Below are 14,514 nucleotides of genomic sequence, written 5' to 3'. Positions count from 1 at the left end.
AAAGTGAAAAAAATTTATATTTATTTTTAATTTTTATTAAAAATACTTTTCTAGGGGCGCCTGGGTGGCGCAGTCGGTTAAGCGTCCGACTTCAGCCAGGTCACGATCTCGCGGTCCGTGAGTTCGAGCCCCGCGTCGGGCTCTGGGCTGATGGCTCAGAGCCTGGAGCCTGTTTTGGATTCTGTGTCTCCCTCTCTCTCTGCCCCTCCCCCGTTCATGCTCTGTCTCTCTCTGTCCCAAAAATAAATAAACGTTGAAAAAAAAATTTTTTTTAAATACTTTTCTATAATTTTTTCTACTATATTCTCTACTTTTGTGTATTTTAGTCTACTTTAGTGTATTCATTTTTTCAAATTCTCAAATGATTTCCTTTTTTTTCTCTCCCCCCTTTTTTTGTTTTTTATTTTTGTTTTTTTGTTGTTGTTTGTTTGTTTCTCTAATCTGTCAAACCACTTTCTACACACAGACCAAAACACACCTAGGATCTAGCATCATCTATTCGATTTGTGTGGGTGTGTGTTTTAATTTTTAATTTTAATATTTTTTAACTTTAATTTTTTTAATTTCAATTTTTCTACCTCATTAATTCCTTTTCTCCCTTCAAGATGACAAAACGACGGAATTCATCCCAAAAGAAAGGGCACGAAGAAATGACAGCCAGGGATCTAACCAACACAGACACAAGCAAGATGTCTGAAACAGAATTTAGAATCACAATGATAAGAATACTAGCTTGAGTCGAAAATAGATTAGAATCCCTTGCTGCAGAGATAAAAGAAGTAAAAAATAGCCAGAATGAAATTAAAAATGCTATAACTGAACTGCAATCACGGATGGATGCAGCAGCGGCAAGGATGGACAAGGCAGAACAGAGAATCAGCGATATAGAAGACAAACTTATAGAGAATAATGAAGCAGAAAAAAAGAGGGAGATGAAGGCAAAAGAACACGATTTAAGAATTAGAGAAATCAGGGACTCATAAAAAAGGAACAACATCAGAATCATAGGGGTCCCAAAGGAGGAAGAGAGAGAAATAGGGATAGAAGGGTTATGAAAGCAAATCATAGCGGAAAACTTTCCTAACCTGGGGAAAGACACAGACATCAAAATCGAGGAAGCACAGAGGACTCCCATTAGATTCAACAAAAACCGACCATTAACAAGGCATATCATAGTCAACTTCACAAAATACTCAGGCAAGGAGAGAATCATGAAGGCAGCAAAGGAAAAAAAGTCCCTAACCTACAAGGGAAGACAGATCAGGTTTGCAGCAGACCTGTCCACAGAAACTTGGCAGGCCAGAAAGGAGTGGCAGGATACATTCAGTGTGCTGAATCAGGAAAATAGGCAGCCAAGAATTCTTTCTCCAGCAAGGCTGTCATTCAAAATAGAAGGAGAGATAAAAAGTTTCCCAGACAAACAAAAATTAAAGAAGTTTGTGACCACTAAACCAGCCCCACAAGATTTTAAGGGGGACTCTCTGAGGGGAGAAAAGATGAAAATTATATATATATATATATATATATATATATATATATATACATATATATATATATATATATATATATACCAAAAGCAAAAAAGATTAGAAAGGACCAGAGAACACCACCAGAAACTCCAACTCTACAGGCATCATAATGACAATAAATTCATATCTTTCAGTACTCACTCTAAACGTCAATGGACTCAATGCTCCAATCAAAAAATATAGGATAACAGAATGGATAAGAAAACAAGACCCATCTATATGCTGTTTACAAGAGACCCACTTTAGACCTAAAGACACCTACAGATTGAAAATTAGGGGATGGAGAACAATCTATCATGCTAATGCCCAACAAAAGAAAGCCAGAGTAGCCATACTTATATCAGACAATCTAGACTTTAAAATAAAGACTGTATCAAGAGATGCAGAAAGGCATTATATCATAATCAAGGAGTCTATAGACCAAGAAGACCTAACAATTGTAAACATTTATGTGCCAAATGTGAGAGCACCCAAATATATAAATCAATTAATCACAAACATAAAGAAACTCATCAATAGTAATACCATAATAGTAGGAGACTTCAACACCCCACTCACAGCAATGGACAGATCATCTAATCAAAAAATCAACAAGGAACAATGGTTTTGAATGACACCCTGGACCAAATAGACTTAACAGATATATTCGGAACATTTCATCCTAAAGCAGCAGAATATACATTCTTCTCCAGTGAACATGGAACGTTCTCCAGAATAGACCATATACTGGGACACAAATCAGCCCTAAGTAAGTACAAAAAGATCAAGATCATACGTGCATATTTTCAGACCCCAACAGTATGAAACTCGAAACGAACCACAAGAAAAAATTTGGAAAGGTAACAAATACTTGGAGACTAAAGAACATCATCCTACTAAAGAATGAATGGGCTAACCAAGAAGTTAAAGAAGAAATTAAAAAGTATGTGGAAGCCAATGAAAATGATAACACCACAACCCAAAACCTCTTGGACACAGCAAAGGTGGTCATAAGAGGAAAGTATACAGCAATTCAAGCCTTCCGAAAGAAGGAAGAAGATCTCAGATACACAACCTAACCTTACACCTTAAGGAGCTGGAAAAAGAACAGAAAATAAAACCAAAAACCAGCAGAACACAGGAAATAATAAAGATTACAGCAGAAATTAATGCTATTGAAACCAAAAAAACAAACAAACAAACAAACAAAAAAAACCAGTAGAACAGATCAATAAAACCACAAGCTGGTTCTTTGAAAGAATTAACAAAATTGATAAACCACTAGCCAGTCTGATCAAAAAGAAAAAGGAAAGGACCCAAATAAGTAAAATCAAGAATGAAAGAGGGGAGATCACAACCAACACAGCAGAAATAAAAACAATAATAGAGAATATTATGAGCAATTATATGCCAATAAAATGGGCAACCTGGAAGAAATGGACAAATTCCTAGAAACATACACACTACCAAAACTGAAACAGGAAGAAATAGAAAATTTGAACAGACCCATAGCCAGTAAGGAAATCAAATTAGTAATCAAAAATCTCCCAAAAAACAAGAGTTCAGGGCCAGATGGATTTCCCGGGGAATTCTTCCAAACATTTAAGGAAGAGTTAACACCTATTCTCTTGAAACTGTTCCAAAAAAATAGAAATGGAAGGAAAACTTCCAAACTCTTTCTATGAAGCCAGCATTACCTTGATTCCAAAACCAGACAGAGACCCCACTAAACAGGAGAACTACAGACCAATTTCCCTGATGAACATGGATGCAAAAATCCTCAACAAGATATTAGCCAATCGGATCCAACAATACATTAAAAAAAATATTCACCACGACCAAGTGGGATTTATACCTGGGATGCAGGGCTAGTTCAATATCCTCAAAACAATTAATGTGATTCATCACATCAATAAAAGAAAGGACAAGAACCATATGATCCTCTCAATAGATGCAGAGAAAGCATTTGACAAAATACAGCATCCTCTCTTGATAAAAACCCTCAAGAAAGCAGGGATAGAAGGAGCATACCTCGAGATGATAAAAGCCATATACGAGCGACCCAACGCTAATATCATCCTCAATGGGGAAAAACTGAGAGCTTTCCCCCTAAGGTCAGGAACAAGACAGGGATGTCCACTGTCACCACTGTTATTCAACATAGTATTGGAAGTCTTAGCCTCTGCAATCAGACAACACAAAGAAATAAAAGGCATCCAAATCGGCCAGGAGGAGGTCAAACCTTCATTCTTTGCAGATGACATGATACTCTATATGGAAAACCCTAAAGATTCCACCAAAAAACTGCTAGAACTGATTCATGAATTCAGCAAAGTCGCAGGATATAAAATCAATGCACAGAAATCGGTTGCATTCCTATACACCAACAATGAAGCAACAGAAAGAGATATCAAGGAATCGATCCCATTTACAGTTGCACAAAAAAAACATAAAATACCTAGGAATAAATCTAACCAAAGAGGTGAAAAATCTATACACTGAAAACTATAGAAAGCTGATGAAAGAAATTGAAGACGACACCAATAAATGGAAAAAGATTCCATGCTCCTGGATAGGAAGAAAAAATATTATTAAAATGTCGATACTACCCAAAGCAATCTACATATTCAATGCAATCCCTATCAAAGTAACACCAGCATTCTTCACAGAGCTAGAACAAATAATCCTAAAATTTGTATGGAACCAGAAAAGATCCCGAATAGCCAAAACGATCTTGAACAAGAAAGCCAAAGCTAGAGGAATTACAATCCCAGACTTCAAGCTATACTACAAAGATGTAATCATCAAGACAGTATGGTACTGGCACAAGAACAGACACTCAAATCAATGGAATAGAAGAGAGAACCCAGAAATGGACCCACAAACGTATGGGCAACTAATATTTGACAAAGCAGGAAAGAGTATCCAAAGGAATAAAGACAGGCTCTTCAGCAACTGGTGCTGGGAAAACTGGACAGCAACATGCAGAAGAATCAACCTGGACCACTTTCTTACACCAGACACAAAAATGAACTCAAAGTGGATGAAAGACCTCAATGTAAGACAGGAAGCCATCAAAATCCTCGAGGAGAAAGCAAGCAAAAACCTCTTTGATCTTGGCTGCAGCAATTTCTTACTCAACACGTCTCCAGAGGCAAGGGAAACAAAAGCAAAAATGAACTACTGGGACCTCATCAAAATAAAAAGCTTCTGCACAGTGAAGGAAACAATCAGCAAAACTAAAAGGCAACTGACAGAATGGGAGAAGATATTTGCAAATGACACATCAGATAAAGGGTTAGTATCCAAAATCTACAAAGAACTTACCAAACTCAGCACCCAAAAAACAAATAATCCAGTGAAGAAATGAGCAAAAGACATGAGTAGACTCTTCTCCAAAGAAGACATCCAGATGACCAACCGACACATGAAAAAATGCTCCACATCACTCATCATCAGGGAAATACAAATCAAAACCACAATGAGATACCACCTTACCCTGTCAGAATAGCTAACATTAACAACTCAGGCAACAGCAGATGTTGGCGAGGATGCGGAGAAAGAGGATCTCTTTGGCATTGTTGGTGGGAATGCAAGCTGGTGCAGCCACTCTGGAAACAGTATGGAGGTTCATCAAAAAACTAAAAATAGGTTTTTTTTTATGACTATGACTCAGTTTTTTATGACTCAGCAATTGCACTACTAGGCATTTATCCAAGGGATACAGGTGTGCTGTTTCAAAGGGACACATGCACCCCCATTTTTATAGCAGTACTCTCAACAATAGCCAAACTATGCAAAGAGCTCAACTGTCCATCATGGAGGAATGGATAAAGAAGATGTGGTATATACATATACAATGGAGTATTACTCGGCAGTCAAAAAGAATGAAATCTTGACATTTGCAACTATGTGGATGGAACTGGAGGGTGTTATGCTAAGTGAAATTAGTCAGAGAAAGACAAAAATCATATGATTTCACTCATATGAGGACGTTAAGAGACAAAACAGATGAACATAAGGGAAGGGAAGCAAAAATAATATACAGGGAGGGGGACAAAACAAAAGAGACTCATAAATATGGAGAACAAACTGAGGGTTGCTGGAGGGGTTGTGGGAGGGGGGATGGGCTAAATGGGTAAGGGGCATTAAGGAATCTACTCCTGAAATCATTGCTTCACTATAAACTAACTAATTGGGATGTAAATTTAAAAAAATAAAAAATAAAGTTAAATTATAAAAAAAAAGAATTAGGAAAAGGCACATGGTTGGGGAATGAGGGCCTTCTGGAGAGCTGGTAATGTTCTATTCCTGACTGGGGTAGTGGTTACGGAGACGCGCTCACTCTGTGATAACTCACTGAGTTACAGTAGTGTTACCCACTGCAATTAAAAGTTTGAATTTTTGTTGTTGTTGTTAAGTTGGTTCTCAGTCCCTCTCAGTGTTTCGGTTACCTTATTACTAGTTAATATCTAACTCTTGCTGGGGCACCTGCGTGGCTCAGTTGGCTAGGCATCGGACTTTTGATTTTGGTTCAGGTTGATCTCATGGATCCTGAGATTGAGCTCCGTGCTGACAGTGCGGCCCCTGAATTAGGATTCTCCCTCTCCCTGTCTCTCTGCTCTGTCTCTCTCAAAAATAAATAAATGAACTTAAATACATATTTAAATATATATATTTCTATTTAAATATATATTTAATATATTTCTATTATATATATATACCCACTCTATATATATCTATAGATAGATAGATAGATAGATAGATAGATAAAACTCTTGCTATTCAGTGAGCTCCCTTTCTCCTCACCCAGCCAATTTGACCATATATTTTAAAGGCAGATTTTTACCCATAGAAGCCTCTTTTACGATGCTGGTTAATCACCAGTGAGGACTTTTTTTTTTTTAATGCCTGGAAACATTAATCCAGACATCTTATTTCTTAACTTACAGGTTTGTTGCCTTTTAATATTTTACCTTGCAATTATTCATTAACTAATTTTCCTGTTTTATGTGTGATCTCTGTTCTCCCACAAAAATGTTGGAGTTAATTGGGCACAAACACTATTACTAAAGAAAGTATGGCTCACACCTGGCCTGGTTTATACCGCAGTCTAGTTCCACACCCAAGGTAAAGACATCACCTCCAATTCCACCCTAACAAACCATGTTCCAGCCTTTCCTCAAGCAGTACAGTCCGTATTAAACTAACAGCTGCTCCAGGGGCACCTGGGTGGCTCAGTCGGTTGAACATCCGACTTCAACTCAGGTCACAATCTCAGGGTTTGTGGGTTTGAGCCCCGTGTCGGGCTCTGTGCTGACAGCTCAAAGCCTGGAGCCTGCTTTGGATTTTGTGTCTCCTTCTCTCTCTGCCCCTCCCCCACTCATGCTCTGTCTCTCTATCTCTCTCTCAAAAATAAGTAAAACATTTTAAAAAATGAAAATAAACTGACAGCTGCTCCAGCCTCTCTCTTTACTCTTCGAACTGGTCAGGTGATCCACAGTGGACAGAGCTCTGCTGTTTTCCATTCACCCTTGACTGTTTCATCCAGTACATCTTGAACAATAAAAATATGCTTTGCTTCTCACCCCCTCACCCACTCACTCAAGAGTTCCCCAAAAGGGTGCCAAATAGTTCTAGCAGGCCAGTGAATAAATAACCTGTGTTCATCTGGCGGTGATCTGCCTTCTACAGCAACCGCAAGAATGTGCCGTGTCATAAAATCGGCAAACATTTTATTATGTGTGAATGTGATTTTGAGAATCCCGTGAGAATGTGATCTCCTCCCAGAGACCGTATATAAGCTTTTGCTTTAAGATTTTTCATGTCTTCCTCACATACAGGGCCACTTCAACTCTCATCTGCCCATCCGTCTCCTTCTTTTTCTCTGGAAGTATGTCCCATTAATCATCTTCCCGCTCAGTCCCTGCTGATCAGATAAGCCTTCATAAGTTCTTCATACACCATTAAGGGTTTCAGATCTCCTGTTTAGTAAGCCATGACCCGGCCATGAGAGAGGAGGACCATTTTGTCACCTGACTTGGCGTGGCTTTTCCTGCCTGTATCTATTTGCTACGCTGTTGGCCAGGGGGAAAAGCAAACCCAGGAAAAGCCCCCTGATGGCCATTTTACAGTCCAGGACTGGAACACTGATGACAGTCTGCAGATGGTGGCCCTCCCTTTGAGAGGACAGGAAACGGGATTTCTGGTTCTGGGCTAGTGAGGCCTCTGGTGGTGCAAGAGCTGTTGCTCATGATGAACATTTCCCTTCAGCCTGACAAAAGGCTAATTAATCTGTGTGTGTTTCTCTATGTGTGTACCTCTCCCTTCCTCTCTCTCTCTCTCTCTCTCTCTCTCTCTCTCTCTCTCTCTCTCTCTCTCACACACACACACACACACACACACACACACTCCAGCACTGGCAGAGCACACAGGAAGGCAAACCTTAACTCATTTCTCACTCACTGCTCTGGAAACAAGACTCAGAGAGATCTCAGGGGCACATGGTCTTCACAGCAGAACAAGAACAGAAGGAGATAGGGCTAATGTGGGAGGTGAAAAGGTATTAACTCCTGAGTAAGGCCCCACTGGGAACAGATGTTTGGATAGGGGTCTGACTAGAGGGAGTGGCATCTAGAACTCTTCATGGAGGAGAGAGAAGAGAAGATGGAGCCCTAGGAGAAAACCTGGCCTTTCCACAAACGGCGAGACTCTGCTTCTATCAGAACACTGCTTCTATCACCACAAACCCTGGGGTCAGAGGAAACTATCTCCATTTTTTTTTCAGTTTATTTATTTATTTTGAGAGAGAGAGAGTGTGCAGGGAAGGGGCAAAGAGAGAGGGAGAAAGAATCCCAAGTAGGCTTCGTGCTGTCAGCATGGAACCAGATGCGAAGCTCGAACTCATGAACCGTGAGATCATGACCTGAGCCAAAATCAAGAGTCAGACGCTTAACCAACTAAGCCACCCAGGCGCCCCCAGAGAAGACTATTTTTAAAGGGAGGGAGGAGGTTCTAGGTTCCTTAGTCTGCTGTGTCTCCAGTATTAAGATTTTGGTTGGATGGTTGGTTGGATGGTTGCATCATATTTTAATAAGAAACCATGTGACATGATGATGTGAATCGCATTTAGCAAGCAACATTCCAGAGCCTGAGAGAAGTTGCAAAAATCTGCCCAAAGAAAATGAAGCAGAGGGACATCACACAATTAGAGGTAGCATGGGAGAAAGGAAGAAGTGCTTGTCACCAGCAAACCCCCAACCCACTTTGCCCCTGCCCAAGTTGAGGGGAGCAGCCAGGATACCCCCCCTAAGTTTTGGCTTCCTGTCGCACCCTGTGGTGATGGCCTGACCACCCAGAGGGACTGTGCTCGGCTTCTTTTGCTATTTCAGAAAGCAGCTGTGGGGGAAACAGTCCCATTTCAATGAATGAAACCCTTGTGATTGCTACAGACTCAGAAGAGACCCTTGTCTTCCTGAAAGGCAAACCAGCTGCATTTGCACCAATACCCAGATGCAGACAGAAATTTCTCATGTCTTGTTGTCTGGCTCCGATTTGAATGTTTTCACAGCTGAAGTGTCAGATGTACTGTGAGCGCTGCAAACAGCTTCACTTTAGTTCAGTTGTAAAAGGAGAGGCTAAAAAAGAAGGAGAAGTCAACCCACTCACCCCCAGGACGCAGAAGAAGAACGACTTTAAGGAGTTTCAGGAGAAATTGAGTACACTCAGACAGGACCTGTTTCCCATCAGCCTACTGGGAGAGAAGTGGTTGCTGGGAGCTAGCACTGTCCCTATGTATATTCCCTCCCACAAAGGATACACAGCTCTGGAAGGAACTCCTGCCTCACCTCCATGAGGATATTGATGAAACTCCACCCCCCTGAATCCATGGTCTAGGGCATCTGATTTAGCAGAACCTCCTTTCCCTCTGCCCAGTTCCCTCCCCAACTCACTGTAAGAAAAGAGAGCCAGGAGAGAAAGAAGGGTTGGTCAATAACTAGAGTGTGGTTGAAGAGAGGAGGAGTCCCTTGATACCTCAGAAACCTGGCTGAGGACGATGAATAGGGACTCCCCGCCACCCTGGTCCAGCAATAGACACATGTCCCAGGCCTGGCCAATCAGAACACTCCATACTTGGCCACAATTGTCGGTTTGGAGATGGACACATGAACAAATTCAGTCCAATGAGAGATTTTTTTTTCTAGGATTAGAAGCCAAGAATCCATCCTTGTGATCAAGGGGATAAATCTTCCTGAAAATAAAGCCAAATTACAATAGAGATGAGCCTGGAATAGCCTGGAAAGTAGGAGATTCACTTGCAAGAGCAAAGTTTTTAGAGAAGAAAATATTTAAGTGTTCCAACAAACTAGATCTTAGAAGATGGAGCAAAGAATTTGTTCTGTAAATCAAAGAATAGAAAAGAAACAGGATATGATATCAGAGCTATTGTCCATCACATAGCTTTTCCTGGGCCGGGAATAGGAGGTCAAGGAGGCTTGGAAAAGTCAAAACTAGATTGTAAATGCTGCCTGGCTTCTCTGAAAAGGAACTCAACTAGAGTGGCAGGGAGAGACACCCAACCCAGAGAGGTAGAGGGCATATCTGAAAACTGCAAGACTGTGCTGCAATCCCCAAGCATAACTGAGAGCTTGCAAGGCTCTCCCAGAAGCCCCAATTGCAGCACAGAGCTTGTGATGCTTTTAAAATATGTCCACAAGGGGCACCTGAGGGGCTCAGTCAGTTAAATATCCAACTCTGTTTCAGCTCAGATCATGATCTCATGGTTTCATGTGTTCAAGCCCCGCATCAGGCTCCGTGCTGATGGTGGAGAGCCTGCTTGGGATTCTCTCTCTCCCTCTCTCTCTGCCCCTCCCTCATTCACACTGTCTCTGAGTCTCTCAAAAATAAATAAACTTAAAAAAATAATAAAAATAAAACATCAAATATGTCCACAAATTCTTTGACACTCCTGCCTTCCAAAGTTGGAGCCAAATTCCCCTCTACTTGAACTTGGTAACTCACTTCTAAGAAACAGATTATGGGGGTCGCCTGAGTGGCTCAGTCGATTAAGCATTTGACTTCAGCTCAGGTCATGATCTCGTGGTTTGTGAGATCAAGCCCCACATCAGGCTCACTGCTGTTGGTGCGGAGCCTGCTTCGGATCCTCTGTTTCCCTCTCTCTCTCTGCCCCTCCTTTGCTCATTCTCTCTCTCCCTCTCTCTCTCTCTCAAAATAAATAAATAAGTAAATTTTTTAAAAAAAGAAACAGATTATGATAAAAGCAACTTCCAAGTCTAAGTGGGTCGTTAAGGGCATTGAGGCTTCCTCTTCATTCTTTCTCTCTTAGATCACTAGATCCAGGCAAACATGCTGCTGTGTCATAAGGGTACTCAAGAAGCCCTATGGAGACATCCACGTGGCAAGAAATTGAAGTTTTCTACCAACAACCGGCAAGACACAAGGCCTCTTGCCAGCAGCCAAGGGAGTGAGCCACCTTGGGAAAGGGCCCTCCGGGTCTTCAGATGATTGCAGCCTTGTTATCTTGGCCATAATTTAATGACTGACCCTAAGCCACAACCACCTAGCTAAGCTGCTCCCATATCCCTAACCCACAGAAACTGTATGAGATAATAAATATTATTATTGTTGTTTCAAGCCAGTATCTTTTTTTAAGATTTTCTTTTAAGTAATCTCTACCCCCAATATGGGACTCAAACTTACAACCCCAAGATCAATCAAGAGTCATATACTTTACCGACTGAGCCAGACAGGCACCCCTCAAACCACTAAGTTTTGAGATCATTTGTTAACAGCAGTATATAACTAACAGTGATAGACTGCAGCGCGGTGCCTAGGCAGTAAAGACTGTAGCAGAAAATCAGGAGGGGGCCTACAGGGAGACTTACCAAGCCCCACACGTTCTATGCTATTGGTCAGAAGACAAGCCTACTATTCCTCAATCTCCTAGCAGACATTCTTAGAACACTGGGATCTCGGCCAGGACCACGGGTATTACAGGCAGAAGATATAATACCCAGAAGCATGGGAGTTTGTATCAAACAACTATGCCCAGAGGCCCAGCCTAACCAGCCGTGTCTCAGCCCACAGCAGGCAACATGAAGAGATTTGGCCTTCTCAAATCTCTGAGGACTGGATGGCAGTGCCTGGACCATGGGCCTCCTACACCCTGGTGTCCAGCGGGAAGAGGGAAGGGAGAAGAGGAACGAGGCACTCTGAAAGACTGCGAATTTACTCCTAGAAAACTGAAGTAACTAGGAAGTTACTTTGGTTGGGTGAGTTTGAGTTTATTCCACTGCCAAAGAAAAACGTTCATGAGCAAGTGGGGTTCGGTTATAAAAACTAAAGTTCTGTTTCTGCACATCTGAGACAGGACTATAAATTTTAAATCCACCACAAATTTTTATTTCTTATACTTCAGACAACTAAAAGTTACAAAGAAAAACAAAACGAAGGTTCATGTACCCACCAACTAGCCTAAGAAGTAAGAAGTCAGGGTCCCTTGAGTCCCCCTCCCTGACTGCCTTCCCACTCACTCTCACAGGTAAATGCTATCCTGAGGATTTTTCATGCCTTTCTTGTTACTTTAAATCTACCTCCCCAATTAAGAGTGCATTATTTGGCCAATTTCTACTCTTTAAACAAATAGTATCATACCATAAATACTTTCCTCCAACTTCCTTTCTGCTCAACATTACAGTTGTAAGATTCATCCACGTTGAAATCTAGAATTCCAGTGCATGTAATTAATTCAATTTCTTAGTCTAAATGTATTATAGATACCGATTATTCCTATTATCTTACTTTGAATCTTCTAATTTTGTCTAAACTTTCTTTTTTTATTGTTTCTCGATGACTTTTTTATTGATTAGATTGTTTTGTTGTCTCTACTGATTTATAAGTGCACATTTTGTTTCTAATATATAATAGTTGCCCTTCATTTGTTAAATGGATATTTAACAAAGTTTAGTCTTATTCAGGACTGTTACCCTTCCCCAACAACTCAGCTCCAGCTCCATTACTGGTGACTAACATTTTAGTTCTGCTTCATTTTTTACCCACAAATTATATATCATTGTGTTGCTCTATACGGCCAATATTTGTTTATATTTCCCCATTTGTTTACCAGCTTTTTGCTCATTATTCTCCTGCATCTCACACCTTCCTTTTGAGACCCTTTTCTTTTTTCCTGACAAAGTTTGTAAGTGTGATGATAACAAATGCTCTCTTCTTTGGCTTGTCTAAACATACCATGGTTTCCCTTCATTCTTGAATGCCAGCTTGTAAACAGTTCTAGGTTGGCCATTATTTTCTCTTCGCCTTTGAAGGTTTTAATGTATTACTCCACTGGCTTGTATTGTAGCTAAGGTGTCTGTTGTCCGTCTAATTGTTATTTTTTTTAGAGATAATCTGTCTTTCTGCCCTCTTTTAATATCTCTTCTTGGTTTTTATACTTTTACTATGATGGGACTAGGTATGGATTTCTTTTCTTTTTATTTATTCTACTTGAGATTCATTTTGCTTATTGAATCTGAGTATTCATACCTTTCATTAATTTGGAAAAATAATCAGCTATTATCTCTTTAAACATTTTCTCTGTCCCTTCCTCTGTTTCCTCTCTACCAAGACTCCAAATAGAAAGAATTTGAATCTCTCACTTTATCTTCCTTGTCTCTTACCCTCTGTTTTATATTTTCTACCTCTTTGTCTCTCTGTGCTGTATGCTGGGTAATGTCTTCATATCTAGTTAATCATCTCTTAACCAATGCTAAATCTATTCCCTGATGTTAAACTCATTCAAAGAGTTTTTGAATTTCAGTTATTATGTTTTTAATTTTTAGAAATTCTAATTGGTTTATCAATTCTGCTGGAATTTTTAAAATAGTATCTTCTTTCTCATGTTTTTAATGTCTCCTCTTGAAACATTTTGGATTTGGTAGTTTCATATTCTAGATCTCATAATTCTAATATCTGAAATCCTTTTTTGGTCTAATTCAGCTATGTATTATTTCAGCTGACCCCTCCCCAGAGTAGCTTGGATTTTTTCGTGTGCTTTGGATTGTGTGATTGGCAGGATTTTATCAATTGGGATCCTGTGAAACCAAGGGAAAATTTATTTCTATTCATACCTGGAACACTTAAATTTTTGGCTCAGGGCTTTCTAGTCCAAGCAGGCAACAATTAATTCAAACTCCGAACCTGCAGGAGGGCCAGACAATAGGTACAAATTCTCAGGGAAGGAAATTTTTTTACAACCAATCCTAGGGGAGAGCCAAGCCTGCCGAAACAAGTTTCCTGGTCATGTTCTTTGATACTAAGTGGGCGTTTGTTTTTTAAGTTTCATTTATTTAAGTAATCTCTGCTCCCCCCCATCCTCCCAGCAACCCCCCCCCCACGCTGCCCTGAAACTCACAACCTGAAGATCAAGAGTCATACACTCTTCTGACTGAGCCAACCAGGCACTAGTAGGCTTTTTTTAACTCATTTTTTCCCCTAAGAACATAGCCCACCAAGAGCTTTATGCAGGAGTCTGAGGCATTCTCTGCTGTCACCCACACCCCTAGGTTACTCTGACAAACAACCACAAGGTAGCCTCAGTTCCAAGACTTGTTTTTTGGTCTCTGAGGATTTCCTGTATTTTCTAGTTGCCTTAATGTATTTAAATGGAGATGTGTTACATTTTACCCAGCACATCCAGGAAACTTACAATGGGAGGTTTTGGGGGGGTTGGGGTTTTTTGTTTTTTGTCTTTGCTTTTGTTTTCAGGAGTTGTATGTCACCATAGTGTTCTCTGCGCAGCTTTTTAAATCATTCAGTTTGCAATGTGTTGAACAGGTTGGAGAGGAGAAAGACTCAGAAGCAGGGAGACCTACTAGGAGCCTGCTGCAGAAATTTACACAAAAGAGCATAATAACTTAAAAGAGAGTGGTGGTGGCAGAGACAAACAGAAACAGATGGATGTGGGAGATACTTGGTAAATAAAATCAAC

This window comes from Felis catus, chromosome B3, assembly GCF_018350175.1.
Source record: "Felis catus isolate Fca126 chromosome B3, F.catus_Fca126_mat1.0, whole genome shotgun sequence".
Classification (NCBI taxonomy): domain Eukaryota; kingdom Metazoa; phylum Chordata; class Mammalia; order Carnivora; family Felidae; genus Felis; species Felis catus.
This window is presented reverse-complemented; position numbering follows the sequence as displayed.